General features: G+C 56.9%; 1 protein-coding gene across 3 annotated transcripts in view; it reads right to left on the bottom strand.

Annotated features, from left to right (window-relative positions):
- Positions 1–21,686, bottom strand: part of RAI1 (retinoic acid induced 1) — a 119,911-nt gene that overhangs the window by 73,222 nt on the left and 25,003 nt on the right. The window contains exons 1-2 of one of the 3 annotated variants that reach the window (XM_045526869.1): positions 11,964–12,027; positions 6,515–6,648 (exon numbers count right to left, since the gene is read on the bottom strand). The gene's annotated coding sequence lies outside the window, so the exon portion shown is untranslated. Of the gene's footprint in view, positions 1–6,514; positions 6,649–10,227; positions 10,263–11,963; positions 12,028–21,686 lie in introns of those variants that run through there. The other 2 variants (XM_045526870.1, XM_045526868.1) reach the window with 2 other exon arrangements.

Below are 21,686 nucleotides of genomic sequence, written 5' to 3'. Positions count from 1 at the left end.
TTCTAAGAGTTGGCAACTTGTGGGGATGGCCTGGGGCAGGCAGGGTCTCTCTGCCTGCTTCAGTGCAAAGGGTTTTTTCTGGGATGAGTGGACGTGTGGCTGCCTCTCTCCCAGCTCCGCCCTCAGAGAAGAGGTGGATGCTTACTTTTCCCCTCCTATCTGCCCCTCTGATTCCTCAGGACGCTATTTCTGGCTCCCGAACCCTCCCCTTGGTCAAGCTCCTCCTGAGAACATGGGACCCACTCTAGCAGGAACATGCCTCCCTTTCCTTTGATAACAAGAGCCTCAGGTGCGTCCAGTGATCATCCTAGCCCTCTAGAGGCTCATACCGAGATGACAGTCACCTGAACCCCAGACTGTCACCTAGAAAGCACTGAAGGATTACAGCACGTCTCCCTCCCCAGAAGCCAGCAAACCCAAGGGCCTCCAGCTACACACAGGTACCCTGAAGGGATGGATGGCACAAATGGGCCCCTCTATGCGTCCAGGTGCTGCCAGGCACTTGAACAAACTTAGCCTGGTTTTCCTTACTCTGCTGACAGTCCTCTCAGGAAAACTCTATGATTCTCCCTGTACAAAGGGGAAACTGAGGTTCTGAGAAACAGAAAAAGCCCTTGCTTGTGGCCAGCGACCCTGCTGGCTCTGGGTGTGGCTGACCTACAGCCGGGGTCCTCCTCTCTGAGAAGCTGGGCCCAGGCACACAGAGGAGGTGACTGAGCGGGAGGGAGTGGGGAGGAGCAGGCAGCAGGCCCGGCCCCAAGGGGTCCAGGTGAATTGGTCCACCAGAGCCATCTACCACTCTTAGGAACGCAGCAACACTTGACGCTGGGTAGAAGCCGAGGGCCACCTGGTTTATTATTACCATTCCTTTCTACCACCTCATAGGGCTGACTAGGGGTCAGATAACCAGGCAAGGCACAGTGTGACCAGGCCCGGGCTCTTTCCAGACAAGGCTTGGCACACGTACTCAGGAGTATGGGTGCAGCATCCAGCAGGCCTCAGGGACACCTGTGGCTGGTCTGCCGTGGGGTCATCAGACAGTCTGGGGGAATAGCTGCGGCAGGGAGAGGCAGGCCCTGTCCAGGTTGGCATGAGTCACACCATGGTGGCCTTGGACTGGTGAGTCACCCAGCTCCCCACAAGTGGGCACCACAGCCCTGTGCAGCTTGGATCTCAGAAAGGAACAACCTCAGAGGCGGCACAAAGGAGAAGCCCTTGTCCTTGAGGGGGGCCCAGCTTCCCAGGGGTCCTGCAGAAGAAGGGGCTCATGGTGGGCACCTGGGGACAGGGGGGAGTTACAAAGGGCCTCTAGGCCTTGAGGTCAGAGGACTGGGTTCAGTCTGGGGTTCCCATCTTCTGGCTGCATGACCTCAAGCATGTCACTTCTCTGTAAAACCAGAACCACAAATGCTGACTTGCAGGATCTGTGCAAACAAAAGGCCCAGTGCCTGGCATGAGTGGGAGCCATGGGACTGGGGTGGTCTCACCAGCTCCTGGGACCTCAGAGACCAGCACCTTGGGGGAGTCCTTAAAATTCAAAGGAGAAGCATGAATCTGATTGAGCACATGCCCCTAAACACTTCACCACTGCCTCCCCCCAAGCTTCTACTCCCCTCTGTGAGCTGGGGCTACACCAGGCTATGCCCTGCTGTGGGACTTTACCCCACTCTGCATCCTCTGGTCTCAGCCCCATCCTCTCCCTGGCTGGGGGATGTGTGCAGGAATGGCTCAATCAGGATATAATCGTTTTTAATTAACGTGCGGATCATTTCACAGGCTGATCTCCTTGGAGACCAGAGGAAGACAGTCTTTTAAGATTTTCTTTTGCCTCCCCCACCCCACCCCTCCCAGTCGAAGGCTGTCCCCTGCTTCACCCACCCCAGCCACAACCTTGAGAGCAACACAAAAGCCTGATGCCTGGATCCCTCTTGGGGCCATCAGGAGGAAAGTGTATGTGTACACACACGCACACACACACACACACACACACACACACACACACACGCGCGCGCGCGCGCGCGCGCGTGCCCAAGCTCTGGGGCATAGTCCCCTCCCCCTGAAATGCACAAATGAGATCAAAGACACACAGACATACGCACACACCTACAGACAGGGCACACACGGGGACACACACACAGAGGTAAGCAAGCACAGCATGTGCCCACGCTGGAAGGCACATACAGACCCCTTAAAAAATATACAAACAGGACCAGAGGCACACATGTGCACACCCACAGATGAACACACACACAGACACACACACACAGATGTGCATATGCCCCTGGGGATGCACCCAAGCACAGAGACACACTACAGAAATGTCCAAATACCCACACTCACAGCAGGGCTTCTCTTAACCTCCACGGCTGGCATGCTGGCAGGGGAGGAACCGACAGTCCCTGTCCTCTGATGGGGAGTCACAGCCATAATTACCTTGTCCCCCCGAGCCTCCAACCTGGGGGTACCCTGCCACCTGCCCGATCCAATGAACAGAGAAGCCACCCCTGACAAGTCCTGCCTCCCTGACACTACTGGTCTGGGTCCTTCTGACTAGAGCCTCCCACCCCTGGCCCCCAGACAGCTGTTCCACTTGGCCCTGCAGAGCCCACTCAGGGGGTCCAGCACTAACCAGCCTGACACCCCCACTGGGGTCACAATCCCCAGCCACTCCCTGGGGTGCCCAGTGAGGCCTGAGGGCGGTGGTTTCTCTCTTCTTTATTTTACATAAACCTCTTCTCTCTTTTCCTCCGTCCTTTTCTTCCTTCCAACCTCCCTTCTCACTTTTCTTTCTCTCCTACCCTCTCTGCTTCCACTGTCTTCCTTCCTTCCCTCTTCCCCTCCTCCCCAGGGGGATCTCCTGGGGTCAATTTCAGGCCAGAGGGGTAGTTAAAACCCTGTCCTCCCATTCCTTCACGCCACATTCCAGTGCCAACACCTGCCCCTGGCTCCCGAACAGATCCAGGGCTAGGTCTCTGGACAAACCGAGGCACAGGTCAGGGGCACAACCACTGGGGTCACCAGAGTTCTGCAGTCCCACCCCTCTCACCGCAGCTGCTTAGGATCCTCAGCTTTTCCTTTCGGAGGACGGGATGGCAAAGAGGGAGGGGAGCCGTGAGGAGGGGCAACAGGAAGCCCATGGCCGGCCAGATCCCATGGACATGCCCAGTGAGGGTGACACAGGAGGGCTGAAGAACCTCTCCAGTGGGCGGCACCAGTGGCAAGCTTGCCCTCTCGGTCCCATCTGTGAAATGGGCAAGGCCAGCCTAAAGGACCTCCAGGGACCCTTCCCAGGCACAAACACCAAAACGGCACTCGCCAGTTCTTGGCTGCTGGCCAGCCCAGGGCTGCTGTGTGACCTTGGGACTCATTGCCCCTCTCTGGGCTCTGGTTTCCTCTTCTGTCAAAGGAGGGCCGTCAGAGAGGTGATTCATTGCCAAGGCTTCTTTTGGCTCTGGTGGAAGGTTCTAGACGGTGGGGAAGGAAGGAGAACAGTGCCCCACTTATCCAGGGAAAACTAGAGAAGCCTGTTTCTCCCACTGCAGGCACGTCGGAGCCTTCAGCATCAGAGCGTCATTTTGAGGAAATCATCTTAAACATCAAGAAAAGCTCTCTATACAAGATACATCCACTACGTCATTCATCAGGAACATCCAGAATGCTGAACAAAAGGGGAATATTAAGCAAATTATGGCACATCCACTTGATTGGAAAAGCCTGAAGACATTAACCCTGGTGTTTATGAGGAGTTGGTTACAAAACAGGAAAAGGCTGGCGTTATCACCAGCAAAGAAAGCAGGATATACATCTTAATATAGACAATGACAACAAAGTCTTTAGAAAACAAATCAACCACCATGTCAAAAGACTGGGAAGAATTACATCAAAATAGTAACATTGTCAGACCCCACTAAGATTGTCAATAACCTTTTTTATTTTTCTATTTTTCAGATTTTCTGTGAACCTTATTTTAAAAAGGCATATTTGAAAAAAGTTTTTTCTTTTTTTTTTTTTTTTAAAAAAACAATGACTAGAGGCCTCCAACTGAGAAACTCTCCCCTTTCATTCATTCATTCATTCATTCACTGCTGATTCATTCAATCCTCTGTTTGTCCAGCCAAACACAGGGCACTGTCAGTGTCTGCCATGTGCCAGGCCCTGGGGGCTCTAAAATGGAAGAAAAAGGTTCTTGCAAATGAACTCACAGTCTGGGGAAAGGAAGGAAGCCCCACAGATAACTCTCCACTAAAGGGCTTGTGCCCTAACACGCCTGGGGCATGTGCAGCAATGAATCCTGCTGGTTTCCGTCCTGCATCCTGAGCCCTGCCAGCAACTTAGTCCCACCTACAGGTCAGAAACTCACCCTTAGGGCCAGGCCTTCAGTTGGGTGGAGAGGCTGGGGTGGAAGGCAGGGCAAAGGTTTGGGCAGAACCAGCTCAGGAGCCTCCCCAACCTGGGCAAAGGGTAGAAGGGGCCTCCCCCTTCCCTCCAGACTCCCATTCCAGTTTCTGATGGCCCTGGCTTGTAACCCCTTTTCCTTCCTGGCCATAAGGCCACTGCCTGGCTGTGTGGCCCTCTCTGGGCTCTGATTTCCACCTCCTCCAAAATCCCTGAATAAGGCACCACCCAGCCTGGTCCTGTCTAGGCTGCGAAGGGGGAGTACAAGGCCTAGAATCTGCTAGCTCCTGTCAGCCAGTGTCAGGCTGTTAGCAAGTCAGAGGGTCCAACAATGTGTCCCTGCTGTGTGGGGCCTGACAGATTTCTGGGGGAGGGTTAACTCTTTCTGTTCCTGGACCAAGAGACAGAACAGCCTGAAAACAGTCCAGTCCCCCTTCCCTCTCAAAAGGTGCCTCCCCTCTCCCCCAGGATCCTCTCTTTAAGTAGGGACATGAACTGCTTTCACCTGCCTGGGCTGCCACCTTGGGGTCTCTGGGCCCAGCTCTCTAGCCCAGGAAGAGGAAGGGGAGGAGGCACCTTTATCGCCCTGGGCTCCTCGCCTGGGAATCCAATTAAGGCTGATTTTCATGGGCTCTCCACCCCTAAGCCCCGTCCAGCCCTTCACCTCTTCCACACTCCCCTCCTCCCCATCCCCCCACCAAGGAGCAAAACAATCGGGGGCTTTGAGTGCCCGGAAGCCTCTGATCCAGCGCCCCCCCTTCGGAGTGAGCCCCTCGTCAGAAATGCGGTCCCCAGAAATTTTCTGTGCTAGCACTCCCTTCCCATGGCCCCAGCGTGAAAAGGAGTAGTTCCCACCGCTCCCCTTCCCACTCCTTTTTCCCTCCCCTGGACCCTGAGGGAGGGGGAGAGGCGTCCCGATCTCCGGGTCACCGGAGCGGTGTCTACCGTGCAGGAGACAAACACTTCGTCACACAAGCACATCACCCTCGGGATCACCTCCTTCTGCCCGCATTGTACAGGAGAGGAGGAGGCTGAGGCTACAGGGGCCCTGGACGTGCCTGAAGTCACCAGCCAATCGCCAAGCCCAAGAGGGGCTAGAATCCATGACCCCCGGCCGCGAACCCAAGCTTCTCTCTTCTGCCGCGCACACCCCCAGGCCCCTCCCCGCCCCGGCGCCATCCCAAGTCAACGTCTCTAACCCAAACAAGCCCTTCCCCCGAGAGCCCTCCTCCCCCTGCCCGGGGTCAGCAGCCCTTGGAGAGACTGAGCTACGACCCCCTCACCCCCCCACAGCAGAGGCGCGAGATTTCATTGTCAGCCTGGCCATTCGACCGCGCGTGAGACCAGGGCTCAGGGCAGGGGGGCTCCGGGCAGGCTCTGGTACGGGGAGTGGGGAGGGGTCTCCAGGGGAAGTGTTTGAAGCTGCTCCTGCAGCTCCGTCCAGATCCGGAAGCCGATGGAGGAGGGAGGAAGGCGGGGGTGGGGAGAGCGCGACCTTAAGCGCTCGCGGGCGGCGAGGAGGGGCCGCGGCGGCTGGAGGAAGCGCCTGGAGGCGTCAGGGGCGCCGAGTCCCTCCGGAGGCCGCGCTCCCGGGAAGTTTCGCACCGGTTGCCCGGAGCAGGATCGGGCGCGCGGACGGCCCTCCGCGGCCCGACCAGCTTCGGAGCGCAGACTGCGAACTTGAACAGAACTCCTTCCCTCCGCGGCATCCCTCAGTCCGCGGCCACCAGCCCCGCCATCTCAGCCCCAAGCCTTCCGCCAGTGCCACTGTCGCCAACACCGCTCACCAATGCATTGTGGAGGGAAAGGGAGGGGGGAATCCCCAGTACAAACAAACTGCGGCCAAAAAAGGAAAAAAAAGAAAAGAAAAACAGAAAGAAAAGAAATTCCTTCTCCTAAGACCGATTCCCTCAACCGGCGCGGAAAGCCCCCAAACAAGCAAATCCGCAACTCCAGCCAAGATCACAGCGCGGCGGGAGGGGTGCCCGTGGCGGGCGGCGACCCCCGCCGGCAGCGCGGGGTTGGGGCAGGTCTGAGCGCGGCGGCGGGCCGGGGGCTCGGGGAGCCCTCCCACCCGGAGCGGCCCGCCGAAGACACAAAGCTCCGCCGCCAACAATACCTGCGGGCTCCTCCTGGGTCTCCCGGGCGCCGGCGCTGAGCGTCTCGCCGTCTCCCTGTCTCCGCCGTCTCTCTCCTCCTCTCTCGCGCGCTCTCCCCCTCGCCTCTTCCAGAACGCGGCGGCCAGATGAGATCCTTGGGAGAAAAAAAATGTGAGCGCTCGCACGATTCCTTTCTCTCGCCAGCCGCTCGCGGCAGCCCCGGGCTCGCTCCTCTCCCTCGCGCTCTCGCGCGCGCCGCGCCTCTCGCGCCCCGCGTTTCCTTCTCAGCAGTCCTTGCGAGCGCCCTCAGTAGCCATTATTCACGGGCCGCCGGGGGACAGGAGGTAATTAGAGACGGCCCCGTGGCCGCATCCACTCGGCAAGCGCGATGCGGGCGCGGGGCGCGCGCGGGGAGGGGCGCGCGACGAGGGGGCTTGGCTGCGCGCAGCCCGCGCCCCAGACGCGGGGGAGGGGAGAAGGAGGGGGCAGGGAGGGAGGAGGCGGGGGAGGAGTGGAGAGCTAGGGGAGGGAGCGGGAGGAGGGGGCGCCGGGGAGACGCTCCCGCGGCTCTCACCGCGGGGGCTCGGGGTCACCGGCTGCGAGGCTCCGAGGCGCTTAGGGAGTGGGGGGTGTGAGTGCGAATATTTGTGTATGTGTGTGTGTGTGTGTGTGTGTGCGCGCGCGCGGGCGCGCGCGCGTATGTGTCAAAGATAGAGAAGGGGAGGGAGGGAACGCTTTAATATTTTTCCAGTGACTTACAAGCCTGCGGGTGAGATCTTGGCTGTGCGTTTAGGTCCGTATGTTGTATCAATGTGGCTGTATATTTCTGGTCTGTCCTAGGAGTGAATGTCACGGGGTTTGTGGGGGGGGGGGGGCTGGTCTGGATACAAGCTTGTGAATGTGTTTCTGGGTCTCGGCGGGACTGAGTGATGCGGTGCCTGCGAGGGGTTGTGTCTGCGTGCGATTGTTTATAGGAGGACTGTGTGACTGCGTGAGGTACTACGTGGGTGGGATTGTGCCTGTGTGGGGTTGAGTGTTCGCAGGGACGTTGTGTGTCTGTGTGGACCTGTTTGTGAGTGAGCTTGCGGTTGCGTGGGGCTGTGGGTCTGCGCATGTAGGGGGCAGTGCGCCTGTGCGGGGCTTCGGGTTGGTGAGAGGCTGTGCTGGGTGTCTGCAGGCGGCCGTGTGTGTGGCTGCGTTCTGCGTGGGGTCTAAGGCCTGGCGGGTGGGGGCTAGCCCTCAAGGCTTGGGGATCGCACCGCGGCAGAAGAGCTGCTTAAGGGGCGAACAGGCGGCGCTGGGGTCGGGGCGCAGCGCGACGTGTAGTAGCGAGGGGGTGGGGCGGGGAGAGAAGGCGGAGAAGAGGGGGCCTTCATCCCCCGCCTCCCCTCGCTGCATCAGAGACGCAGCTTGGAGATCCTGCCACTTCCCGGCCCCGCGGTCCTAAAGGCACAGGGTTTGGGGCCCCTGCCCGACAGGGGTAGACGCCTACGGGCGGGGACGGGGGGGGGGCAGCAATAACTGAGACTCAGACATCCTGGAGCAGCCCAGAAACGTGCGGGCCAGGGTAGTGGGGGCGGCTCTGCCCGGAGAGGCGGGTCGCGGCCCGGCGACTGCCAAGGACTAGGCCAAGACAAAGAAGAGCGGGACGGGGGCCTTGGGGCCAGACCGCACCTCCAGGTTGACCCCATGGCCGAGGGGCGGCCTGCCAGCGCGCTAAAAGCGGCCCATGCAGTCTGGCAGTGGCGGCGCGGCCCCTCTTCGTCCTAGTCCGGGGATCCACTCCAGAGGCTCAGGGGCACGTAATTACGCGCCCCGAGGTGGGGCGGCGGTAAGGGGGGTTCTGAGCGCAGCTGGCGGGCGCCAAGCTGAGCCGTGGAGCTGATTGAGCGCTCTGCTGGCCCGCCCCCGCTCTAGGCCGCTCGCCACCCACGCAGCCATTCATTCATTCATCCATCCATCGGTCTCTCCATCCACCCACCTTTCTATCCATCCACGTGTCAGTCCATCTACCCGATTTACCGCGCCAGGGATCACGCAGATGTGTCAGACCTGGCTCGTCCCACTTTCTCCCACTGGCCAGTAAGTCTGTCCATCTGGCTCTCCTTGGCCCCCACCTTCACTTCCTCCTACTAAAGGCTCCTCTCTGCTCTGGCAGGAGCGCACCCCACGACCTCTATCACCCTTGGGTTTTGTGGATCGGTAATCTCTCCACCCTCCTCTCCCCATCTACTAACCCCCCCACCCTGCCCCTACTAAAGTATCCATACATCCTACAACCCACCCCCACCCATAATTACGTGCCAGGTGGGCGTGGGTGCCTTGTGTCTGGCCTTCCCTGAAGCCTGGTGGGGCCTCCTTGGAGAGGGTGGGCAGCAGGCAGCACATACCCACTGCACTGCTTGAGTGCCTTCCTCAGCCCAGCCCCCGCTGGCCTGGGGATGGGGGACTGGAAGGGGTACATGACACCATTGTTGTGCCTCCAGGTCCCTGGCTGAGGGCTGTGAAGGGGTTGATGGCACAGAGGCCACCAGTACCCCAGTGGCCTGAAGAGTCACTCTCAAACCTATTATTGGTACTGTGTCAACAGAGAAAGTAAAAAACCAGATTCCTGGGTTCCAGCCCAGATCAAATCAATCTGATTGCCCACAGTCTCTGCACAGGCTCCTTCTGCCTAGGAATCTGCATTTTCACAGCCAGGCTTAGGAACCACCAGCATCTTATAGCCTTCCCAGACCGCTTAGCACTGCTGCCCAGAACTGGCCCCATCCACAGCTATCTGAAGGGCAGGCCTCTCTACCAGAAATGAATCCCTAAAGTTCTGGATAGCCCTAGTTCCTCTTTAGACTGTGGTCTCCTGTATTTAAAATATGAGGCTACTTAGTCTCCATCTTCAGTTGTCTGCCTGGGAACCAGGGTTACTCAGTCCAGAAGCTGCTGGGTGAACCAGGAGACGCCCACTGCCATGGACCACCAACCCTTGTCACAGTTGACTCCTGACCCATACATACCCTCAGCCCCAGACTGTCCCTCTCACATCCTGACTCAGCCACCTCCTTCACGCAGCCAACCACAAGGCCAAGACTGGCAGAGGGTGTGTGAGGGTAGCATGTGCCCCCTTCTCCTGGAGAGTAAGGACATGCTTCCCTCCCCTCCCTGGTTTCTGAGTGATCAGAAGAAGGAAAAGTCCTCCCAGTGGCTGATGAGATCCCTGGTCAGGCCCCCTCCTCCACCTCTTGACTTCATGTCCCACCCTGTCAACCCCACTCACCATGTTGCCACCTTACTGTTCTAGAATTCACACTCTTACTTCAGGGCCTTTGCACTGGCTAGTACTGCTGCCTGGACTGCTCTTCCCCACCTTCTAATGTGCCATATAATTTACCTACTTATGTATTTTGTAGGTATTTTTGTCTTTTTGCTCCTTGGTGTATCCTCTATACCTGGAATGGTGCCTGGTACACATTCCTTAAGTATTTGTTGAATGAATGAAGGAGCGAATGAATGAGGCTGAACCAAGCCCTCTTCCTGTGAGCCTGACTTAGCCCAGGGTTTCTCTTTTTTGAACCAAAAGTTCCCTTGGAGAACATGAGGGTGGGGATGAAGAACGGTAGCACCAGGATAGGTCCTGTGACCCACCAGAGCTTGCTCCGTCAGTGCCCTTCCATGGATTCTGGATTGGGATTGGATGGTGGTAGGGTGGCTTGTCCCAAAAAGCAGCAGAGCCCTTCACCTGTTCCAGGGGCCTCTCCTCTTCCTCAGCCCAGGCGGGGGGGGGGGGGGCCTCCATGGAGCTCCTAGGGGCAGTCCTGGAACAGTGGGGCAGGGGGGTCCAGATTCAGGAGGGCTGCCATTCACATCTGCCAAAGGGAGATGGAAACCCCTTCCTGACCAGGGCCCTTCCACAAGTATGATCATGGAGATCACACAAAAGCACCCCAAGGCCAGGTTCTGCCCATCCCTGAGAGGAGAACCCCAGGCTCACAGCCCACAAAGAACTTGCCAAGAGCACACAGCAACACGATCTGATCCCACCTGACTCTCAGTTTCAAGAGAGGCCTTGTTCACCTCTGCCTAGCACAGTGCCTGGCACGAGGTAGGTGCAGCAGCTCAGTATGTACCAAATGAATGAATGGAGCAGCAACTTCAGATTCAAGCCTAAGTCTGCATGGCCCCCGAACCCTCGGCTTGTTTCATCAGACCCTACAGGTAGGATTCCATGGGATCATGGTGGCAGCGCCTGGCACTGACTCCATTAATGTTGAGGGAACGACCAGCAGAGGAGGCTGCCTGGCTAGCAGCCTTCCCACTCCCCTGGATCTGACTCTGCCTTCCACCAAGTGAGTCCTGCCCCAGGGGAGATGGGATCCAACCTTGCTTGGCTGGCAGTAGAGTTCTGTGGGCCAGGGTGGGGGTGCTCACAGGTCGTAGAGGGTCCAGTGCTTCCTGGTGAGGTGTGGCTGTGGTCAGGAGAGCCTGGGTCTGGACAGGTCACCCCTTTTGTTTGCCTAGCACCATCTGAATAGCTGCTTTCATGCAAAGCATGTGTCCAGACCCCATTCCAGGTTAAATAATAAACAGGAGCCAGGGAGGGAGGCTGGAGAGGCAGGGTAGGCAGTGGGCTGAGGACTCCCAACAGGGGCCTGGGGGGTACAGGCGATAGGGGCAGCCAAGGACAAGGCTCACTGAGAGGCCGCCAGGGACAGGGTTAGCCAGGGACCCCCCCAGGTGGGAACAAGGGGAAGCCAGGGAAGCCCACCAGGCTAGGCTGGTACTGCTGAGGCCCAGAAGTCACGTTAAGCTCAGCCCTGGTTTGGTAATCCCCAGAGCCACAGGGCGTGGGGTCAGAGATGGGTGGATTTTAACATTATTCCACACATTTATTGAGCAGTGGGGCATCGATTTCAAATCTCTTTGTATCTTCCTCTTCCCATTGGTCACCCTCCCCATTTCAGAGACGGGGTCACTGAGGTCCAGACAATTAACTTGCCCAAGGTCACACAACTTGAAGGTGACAGGAGGGCTAGGACATATTTATTGAGCAATGCGCCAGGCACCAGTGTGTTGATAATTCAGAGACAAGAAGGAGACAAAGCTTTCATTCTAGTCTGGAGACAGACAAGAGTGATATAATGTATTATGTTAGGTGAAGCATGCTGTGGATAAACAAAGCCAGGGAAGGGGGCGAGGGGAGCACCTGGGGAGGGGCTGTGTCTTTGTACTGGGTGGTCAGCATTTAGACTTGAGAACATTACATAACAGACCTGAAAGACTAAGGTAGCGAGGCATGCAGATATCTGGGGGCAGAGCTGTGCAGGCATAAGGAATAGCAAGTGCAAAGGCCCTGAGGCAGCATCTCAGCTGGAATTTTCAAAGAATGGCCAAGAGGCAGGGGTGGCTGGAGTGGAGTGAGTGATGGGGGCGGGAAGAGAAGAGATGGGAGAGGGTCAGGGCAAGGGCTATACCCACCTGCAGGGCCTTGCACACCATTGTAAGGACTCTGGCTCTCACAGTGGATGAAATGAGTTTCTGCAGTGTTCTGTGCAGAGGAGGGACATGCTCTCCCTTAGGTCTTCACAGTTAACCCCCTGGCTGCTGTGAAGGGAACAGACACGAGGCCAGGGCAGGAGCAGGGAGGTGGCGGGGTGGCCCTGCACTAGTCCAGGCATGCAGCGATGGAGCTAATGAGAAAGGGTCACATTCTGGGTTTATTTGGAAGGCAGGGCTAACAGGATCCACTTGGCCTGTGCAACTAACAAGAAGCATTGGTAACGCTGCTGGGATCCGCCATTCAAGCCCATGGGTTCGGTGCACAACACCCCGCCCCCACCCCCAAACCTAGGGCTGGAGGGAGAACAAATGCCTCGGGAAAGAACCTCCCCCTGCTCTTCCTCAGCCTCCACCATGCCCCCTCTGACATGTTAATGGCCTTCATGCCCATTTGGTAGCTTAAAAAACTGCTGAAGAGGTCTCATTTTTAGTGAATGTACCAAGAGCTGCAGCCCACCTGGGTCAGCAAGGGGTGACCTACCCCAGCCACCTTCCCACATTCCCAGCCTCAATATCCCCTTTTTATGAACATGTTGATCCCAGCTGCTGGCCCTGCTGGCCCTGTGGATCTGGTTTTGTCTCCCAGACCAAATGAGCTCATCCACCCCACAAATCTCTCCTTTGGTATATGTTTATGGAGCCCACCATGTGCCAGGCGTTTTTAGGGGTGCTAGGGAGACAGCAATGAACAAAACAGACACCCCTGCCCTCTGGGGCTGGTGTGGTCATTAAACAACTGCAGCTCTGTTCCTTTTTCTCCCCATCAAAACCCTCTAACGCTTAGCAGTTCCTGAGTGAGCTGGGGCTACCATGTGCAACCGAGAGCAAAACACTGGAGAAAATGCTTTTCTTTGAAACCAAAGAGCTCGATATTTTAGCTGATGGCGTGGTGGGGGAGCCATCAGGATTATAAATATTCAAGTTCTCTTAAATTTTTGGAATATTTTCAAATACTTTAGGTTCCCCTCAGTCCACCCTCCCCAAATCTCAGAATGGAGTCTGGTCTGGGATCCCATGTGGGTTCTGGCCGAGTGCAAGCAAGAGGGCAGCTCTGGTGTCCCTGGTGTGTGTGTTGGGGGGGACATCTCAGTCTCTGCCCTGGGTAAGGTCAGGTCTTTTTCTGCCTGCCTTTCATCTGGGCGACCTTTGGTCTCTGTCTGTGGTTTCCCCGGCCATCTGTCTGTCTGTCCAGTCTTCCTTACTAGACTGTGGGAGGCCACCAGGTGAGATCGGTGCAGCTTCGGGCTCACACAGGGCAGAGTCTGAGTCTAGTCCCCCTCAACCTGCCCTCTGTGTGCTCTGCTCACTGGACATGGCCCAGGAAGGACCTCGCCTGCAGCCTGCGACCATGATTCTGTGCCCGCTGTGGTCTCCTCCTGAGTGACCCAGGCGAGGGCAGCCTTGCCAGTCTCTTATGTTGGGATCCTGAATCCCCCGCCTTCCCCCCAGCATGGGCACTCACCTTCCTTTCTCAGCTCCCGCCTCTGGGTGAAGCAGAAGCAGCTGAGCCTGCAGGAGGAAGGCCTGGGGTTCAGAGGGCCCCACTGGGGGAGGAGGCTGGCTGGGGGGAGTGGGGAAAAGACAGGAGGGCTGGGCTGTCCGGCAGGGAGACAGCCTGGGGGAGTAGGAGGGGAGAGCAGAGGAAGGAGAGAAGAATGAAAGGCAGGGGAGAGGGGAGAAGGCTGACAGAGTCACAGGTGGGCGCTAGAGGGACCCTGAGGAGAGACTCAAGAGAGGGGGTCTCCTCTCAGCCTCCTGTGCTAGCTCTGGGCATGCGTGGTTCCTGGCCACTGCAAAGGCCACCTGCTCCCGGTGCATCAGGCTGGCCGGGGCTCTCTGCCACGGGCCTGCTTGGCATCCTGCAGGGCCCACAGGTGCCTTCTCGCCCCTGCCCTTTGTGGTGCCCGGGGCTCAAACCCATGCCTTGGCCAAGGAACCACCAAAGGGCTGGGACGGAGGTGTGGCCAAGGCCTAACCGGCCCTCTGTGCCATATACATGGATTTCCCATCCCTGCCACAGCTGACCCTTAGCCACAGCAGTGGCCACATTCTGACCCTTGACCCCAGCCACAGACTGACCTCTGACCCAGGCCCAGTATGAGTGAGCCCTGACACCAGTGGAGCCCCACTGTGGAGATCATCCCATCAGGCCACCTGGGACCACAGGGGTGGGGTGGAGGGAGAGGCCAGGAGGGGCCCAGCTCAGGGCCATCCCACCCCTGGGGTGAGTGGCACCATGAACCCTGCAAGTGCCCCACACTGAGGCTGCAGCATCCAGCAGCACCAGGCCGGAGGCTGGCTGGGGGCCAGGGCCACAGCAGCCCCTCAGCCCCGCCCCAGGCCAGACACACATGCAGAACACACCCAACACAAAGCTCACCCAGAATCAGACAGACCCAGCCACACACACCTGCATGAACAATCAGCCCCAAGACCCTCCGTGCAAATGTACACTCAGACACATATGTGCAAATGACAGAACCAGACACTCATACAGACTCCAGACATGCACATGTACAGACCCCACCTCTGCCCCTGCACGGGGCTCTGGGGACAGCTAGCTGCCCCTTCTCACCTGGAAACACAGGCCCTCCAGCCCCAGGTGCCCAAGCATGGGAATGACAACCCACCTCCCCTGAGAGGAGCCCAGGAAACCCAGGAGAGCATTCAGGACTGCGACGCCAGGCCCAAGTCTTGGGTTGTGCTTCTGTGGGACCCGAGGGCAGTCACAGCCCTTCCTTGGGCCTCAGTGGCTTCCTCTGCCTGCCTGGAAGGGAGCTCCCAAACTCAGGGTAGTCTCTTCTTACAGAGAGGACAAATGGGAGCTGTGGGGCCCACCCCTGTCAGCCAGTAGATTGGGGGCAGTCAAGACATGCGCAAATACGAATACTCCCCGAGGTGGAAACACACAGGCACACACACGCTCATGCAGACACACACCCATGTACACATGTAAATGGAACACATGCATGTGTAAAGACTCACGGAGACTTCTCTACGTAAGAGTGTACACAGGTGCACACACACGCCCAGGTATCAGTCACCCGCCTTCATTTATCTTTTTTTCCCTGACCCCAGGCAGCTCTGTGGATGGGGACCCAGAGCTCATGGGTATCTCCAGGTAGCTCAACCACTCCTCAAGGGACCTTTTCCAGCCCCTTCCCAGGTCAGCTCAGAGCCCCATGGGCCTCTGTCCTCCCTAGACCTGGTGGCACCGGGGACGCTGCCTCCAGGGCTTCTCCTGGCCCCAGCCAGGTGAAGTCCCCTAAAGTCTCCTGACTTTGTCCTGAATGGTGGCTGCAGCTCCCGCCTGGTGCCAGGCTGGCTAGGACATGCCTTAAGTCCTTGGCACGACTTAGACAACTCCCTCTGTGCTAAGGGAGACCAGTCCCTGCCCTGGGTTTGTCATCTGGAAAATGGGACAAGAGTGTGCTGCATGGCCCTTCAGCAGGGGAGGGCACAGAACACTCAGACACCAGGAGAAGGATGTGGAACAAAATACCCAGGATTCCCCTCAGAGCCTCCAGGTTCCTGTCTGCAAAGGGTCGAGGGCCTGGTCCTCTCTGCTGTGTGCTGGGATCAGAGCCGGCTCAGCTTCTCTGGGGGGCAGGGTGAGTCCCGAGGAACACATGAATCAGAGTCCTTTTCAGGGGCACCTGGATCTGCAGAGATCACCTCTGGAAGGATGAAGAACTGCTGATCAAAGTTGAGCCTTGGAGCTGTCCGGGGGTGGGAGGGACGCTCACCGCTGTGCTATCTGAATTTTACCACATGAATGTCTGAGGAGGAGGAGCGGTGGGAGGAGGGGAGAAGACAATGATGGCTTTTCCTCCTGGTTTGGCTTCCTCCCAGCAACCCCTGGTGGAACCCAGGTGGCTGTACCAGGGCAGGGAGGTGTGCAGGGCTGGAGCTAACTGTGGCGCTAACTCTGCCAGGCATCCCACGAGGAATCCTCGCAATCCTTTGAGGTGGCTGTCCTTATCCCGTTAGGGAGACGTGGACGCCGAGGCTCAGTGGGCAGCGAGCGGAGAGAAGCATGAGACCTAGGTGACTCTGGGTTGAGCCTGAGCCTCTGCCCTGTCTCAAGAATTCAGGGAACTGCTCTTATTTACCTTTTACGCCAGGGCCTAGCTCAAGGCAGTCCAGCCCAGTGCATGTGTAAAGGAAAGGGCTAGAATCCTCTGGTTTCAGGCGTGCCCCTCTCCCTTGGGCTCTCTGGAGAGTACTGGGTGGTAAAGCGAAGGCTCCTATCCTCCCCACACATCCTAAAACAGGAAAAGTGCTCCCCCTCACCCCCAGTGCAAGTCCTGGTTCTGTCCCGCCCCAGCTGTGTGTCCCTGGGCAGCTCCACACCCTCTCTGGGCTCCAGTTTCCAGAAGCTGAGAAGAAGGATAATCCTGTGCTCCTGCTGACCACATGGTGGGGGAGTGGGGTAGTGAGGTGTGGGAAGCAGCCGCCTAAACTGGGAAGTCCATGAGGCAGAAGGAGACATTCCTCTCTCTCTCTCCCTAAACTTAGCAGAAAGCTCACGGTCTGAGACAAGGAGAATCCTTCTAAACCCAGCACCTGGAATGAGGCAGCTACAAGACCAGATACGAGGCTCCTTCAGCCGACAAACTGATGGGGCCAAGAGCCAAGCCCAACCAACAACTAGTATTTCCCTCCAGTTTCTGTACACTTTTGTAGTGGAGAGGTTGCTTGTTGGCTAGCTTTCTCCTACAACCCACAGCACTCCCAAAATGTATGCCAAGAGACACCCAGCTGCTTCACAGTACATTTCTGAGCCTCAATTTTTTCACCTTTAAAATGGGAAGAATAGCAGGGCCCGAGTTGTGTTGGGAACAAATAGAAATTAGTACCTGGAAGTCACCACGGGGTTTGCCACATCATGATCCCTTGATAAATGTTAGCTCTGATGATTATCATTCAAATCTCTATGGAGAGATTTGAGTTTCCTATCTCTGGGATTAGAATCAAATTCCAATCGCACAGTAAAGGCCTGAACATTGAATGTGGAAATCCTACTTGGTTGTGCTGCGGGACAGAGGCCCACTCACGCTTTGTCCTTAGTACTGAATGACCACCAACACGTGCCCCAGGCTCCGGGCCCCTCCGTCTCTTCATAAGCTCCCAACGGCCATGGGAGATGGGCAGGGTGGGGCCTAGGAGCCCCTTGCTGCAGATCCAGAAACTGGGGTTCAGAGAGGGAGCTGAGGAAGCAACAGGAAGACAGATTTCACCTCCATATAAGGAAGAGCTTGCTAACAGCACAGCTGCCCAGAAATGGAAGGAGTGAGCTGCCTCAGGAGGTGGTGAGCAACCTGAGGCTGAAAGCATGCAAGCAGGAAAGGGCGGTCTCTAGGTGGGGGCATCGTGTGGGGGCTGGGACGCTATTCAGGGGAGGGCAGCTGGGATCTCTGGTCCTGTGACTTGACCAAGGCCATGTGAGCAGGAATGGAATTCCAGAAGGTCACAGCCAGGGCCAGAGCAAGTGTGCTCCAGCTCCCAGCCTCCCACGTGAAAGCCGAGTAGCCAGACTGACCTCCAGGGGCTGGAGCAAGAGGCCGGGCCCCTCCAGGTGAATCTCCCTAGCCCCGGGCACAAACTATTTTTTTATAGAGAGAAATACTTTCTTTTAATTTGTAAAAGTTGTAATATACACAAAAGTAGAAAGAAAACAAAATTCCAGAATCCTCCTCACCCTATAACAATTCCTGTTAATATTTCCTTCCAATCTTTTTTTTTAAGAGATGGGGGTCTTGCTGTGTTACCCAGCTGGGCGTGTAGTGGTGTCATCACAGCTGTCTGCAGCCTCAGATGCCTAGGACCAAGCAATCCCCCACTCCATCCTCCTGAGTAGCTAGGAACACAGGCTCACGCCGCAACACCCGGCTAATTTTTTTGTATTTTTTGTAGAGGTGGGGTCTCACTTGTTGCCCAGGCTGGTCTTGAATTCCTAGCCTCAAGTGATCCTCCCACCTTGGCCTCTGAAAAGTGCTGGGATTACAGGCAAGAGCCACCATGCCGGGCCACTTCCAGTATTTTCTTTTCTTTTTTTTTTTTTTGAGACAGAGTCTCACTCTCTTGCCTGGGTTAGAGCACTTCCAGTATTTTCTATGTGTATCAATTTTGGTTAGAAATCCTGAGGTGCTTAAAATTTTTTTTTTATTGATATATAATTCACTATAAAACTCAGCCTTTTAAAGTGGACAGTTCAATGGTTTTTGGTATATTCACAGAGCTGTGCACCTATCACCACTACTTAATTTCAGATCATTTTCATCCCCCTCCCCAAAAGAAACCCGTCCCCATCAGCAGCCGCTCCCCATTTCCCTACCCCAGCCCCCGCCAGATGCTCCTCTCTGTCTCTGCAGATTTGCCTGTTCCAGACATTTCATATGAATGGAATCATATGGCCTATGACCTTTTGCATCTGGCACTGTTGTGTTTTTAATGTACAATTTCTGAATCCTATTTTCGTAAGGCAGAATATACAGTCACCATTTCCATGTTACTACGAAATCCTTATAATCAATATCCCAGTTAACGTTTGCACACCGTGGAGAGGCCCTACCAGTTTACTCGACCCTGCGGTGACCACCACCACCACCAGCTTGTTCAGGCCCCATCATCCACAGGCCAGGCCAAGTGCGGTCACCCGCTCCTGGGCCCACCCTTGCCCCCCTCCGCCCTTGCAGCAGCCAGATGGAGCCTGTTAAGCCCAAGTCAGATCCCGACCCTCCCTCACTCAGAACCCTCCATGGCTCCCACCTCACATAAGACTTAAAACCAAACTTAAACCGAAGCCCACAATCCCTACACCATCTGACCTCTGCACCACCTTCTGGCCTCACCTCTTCCCCCTCTCCCCTTCCTCCTCCTGCTCTGGCCACGCTGGCCTCACACAGCAAGCACGGGCCCACCTCAGGGCCTTTGCACTGGCCGTTCCCTCTACCCAGAAGTGCAGCATCGCAACCACTCTCCGTTCTCGAGCCCTGCTTCCTTCTGCTTTGTAACACTTGTCACCTGATACATCTGCTGGCAGTCTTCTTCCCCGGTAAAATGGCAGCTCCACCGCATGTTGTCTTGTTCACAGATACATCCCCAGCACCTCGCACAGAGTTGCAGCTCACTAACTATCTGGGCTGTTTTCAATAAAACAAGGAATGTAAAAGAAGCAAACGTAAAACCCAAGTGCCCCACAGAGCAGACGTTATAAACTAGCAGTCCTCTGCCTGTGGACATGTGCGGTTTAAACCACACTGTGCCTTTTGTTAATTGAGCCAGCATTTGAAAATCAGGAGAGTTCACATAAAAATCCAAATTCTGGCTTCTCTTGAAAACACAGATCTGGTCATCCGGGGCTGCACACCTGCGTGACAACCATTAGCAGGCGCTGAGAGGCCAGCCCTGGGGCGAATAGGGGGTGCCCGCCAACGGGTCCCGGGAGGTGAAGGCTTTGACCCTCCTTAGAAGACTCCCGGGGACCAAGATGTGGTCCTGGGGAGGACAGCTTCCCCTGAGAGAGACTGGAGGCCGCACCTTCGGCTGCTGCCTGATATCTGGGCCCTGATGTCCCCAGCCACCAATAAACGTCCCACCTACCTTTATTCAACTCCTAGGACCTTCCCAGGCCCACCAGCCCTCTCTCAGCGAACGCCTGCAGCTGTGGTTCCCTGTGCCTGACACTCACCCTAGGTCTTCTAAGAGGCTCTGCCTTACCTTGCCCGCAGGACCCATCAAGGCCCCCTGGCGATGTTTGCACCCACATGTGCCTCCCCATTCTGACTGTGAACTCGGGAGGGGAGGCACAGACTGTTTCTTCCCCTCATCCTGGGCCCCTGGCAGTGCCCAGTGTGCAGTTGCCCTGGCCACCTCTGTTAAAGGACTGAAGGGAGCCAGGCGTGGTGGTATGTACCCATAACCCCAGCACTTTGGGAGGCCGAGGAGGGAGGATCATTTGAGCCCAGGAGTTCAAGGCTGCAGTGAGCTATGATTGTGCCACTGTACTCCAGCCTGGGTGACAGAGTGAGACCCTGTCTCTTAAAAAAAAAAAAAAAGAGGACTGAATGAAGAACACCCACCTGGAGGGGATGGGGGAACTGAGGGACAAGGCACACACCTAGAAGGGTCCGATTTGGGTCACACTCAGCACCACCACACGCGTGTTAGTCACCTGCTGTGTGCCAGGTGCTGCAGGGGCACAAAGATGGAAAATGCAGGCAAGCCCTGCAGTGGGGGACAGGTCCAGCCAGAAGTCTGGATGGTTGGAGCCCAGATGTGCTGCTGCAGCTGGGCACGTGTGTGCACATACGTGTGTGTTCATGTTCAAGACAGCTCCGTGGCCAGGCCAGGTCCAGAATTCTTCCAGGGCCTCAGTCTCCCCACCTGCACACAGGGCTCCCTTGATCACCAGCCTCCTAGGCCCCACGGCTCAGCCCCGCCTCCCTACCCTGGAGAGGTTTCCGGTACTGCGGCCCTGCCTTCCCATCCATCAGGATTTTGCTGCATTCCTGTGAGTCATTCTCCAAACAAACTGTGCGAGGGAGAGAAGGGAGGAGAGGGAGGGAGGGAGGGGAAGGCTGGGAAGCAAACCCAGCCATACATCCTCCCTCCTGCCTGCCCCCCATCAACGCCCCCTCCCTTGCACACATGGGGCCCTCAGGAGGGCTCTGGAGTACGAGGCTGGTTAGCTTGTGCCATGCACTTGCTGTGTGACCTAGGGCAAGACCCTTGCCCTCTCTGGGGCTCTGGAAAAAATGACCTCAAAGGTCCCCAGCTACAGAATGCATGGGCTTCCGAGGGGCTCTGTGCCTCAGACCAGGCAAGGCCTTGGGAGGGGGTGCCCTAGATGCCTTCAAAGCAGCCTCTGCTCACTGTCTTACCTCAGTTTCCCCACCACTGAAACAAAGAGAGGCAAGTCCTTGGTAGGCGTAAGAGCCACACCTGCAGCTACGGCTGGTGGGGGGCTGAGATGCAGCAGAGCCACCTGTGCTGATCACAGGGCCAGGGACAGAGTCAGGGCTTCCCACCAGAAGTACTAATCCCCGTGGCTGCTGTGCTAGCATCCCCTAGCAACAGCCAACATGCCACCTCTGGTGGTCCCCAACTCACAGGCCCAGGGGCCAGGAGAGTGAGGAGCATCTCTGGGCAGCCCCCAGCCCTGGGGGTAGAGGGAGGAACTGCTGAAAAAGGAGGAAAAACCCCTCATCACAGCAGCGGTGGGGAGGTACCCTGAGCTGTGTACACGTGGGGGTGTCCACATGGGGTGCACGCCGAGAGCACACTGGTGCCCCAGAGTCTGTGGTCACATGGCTCAGTTCCTGGATGGGGCCTGGGTGGGTACAGAGCGTGTGCGTTTGGAGGACCCTGTGTGTTTGCGTGTGTGGCATTTGGGGCAGCCCTTCTCCCTGAATGTTATTTTTTGTGGCTGAAGCCCCCTCTGGGCCTTGTTTCTCTGTGACAAGCAGGATTCTGAGTCACCACCGCTGCTGCCACCTCTGACAGTGAGTGTATGGCACAGCGCACGTGACCGCGTATGTACTGTGTGCACTTGCGTGTCGTCAGAGCCCCAAGGTTGAATGTGTACGTGGTCGTGTGGCTGAGGCTAGGAGGGCAGTAGAGAGAGCGAGTGTGTGTGTG

This window comes from Lemur catta, chromosome 15, assembly GCF_020740605.2.
Source record: "Lemur catta isolate mLemCat1 chromosome 15, mLemCat1.pri, whole genome shotgun sequence".
NCBI lineage: Eukaryota > Metazoa > Chordata > Mammalia > Primates > Lemuridae > Lemur > Lemur catta.
This window is presented reverse-complemented; position numbering and strand designations above follow the sequence as displayed.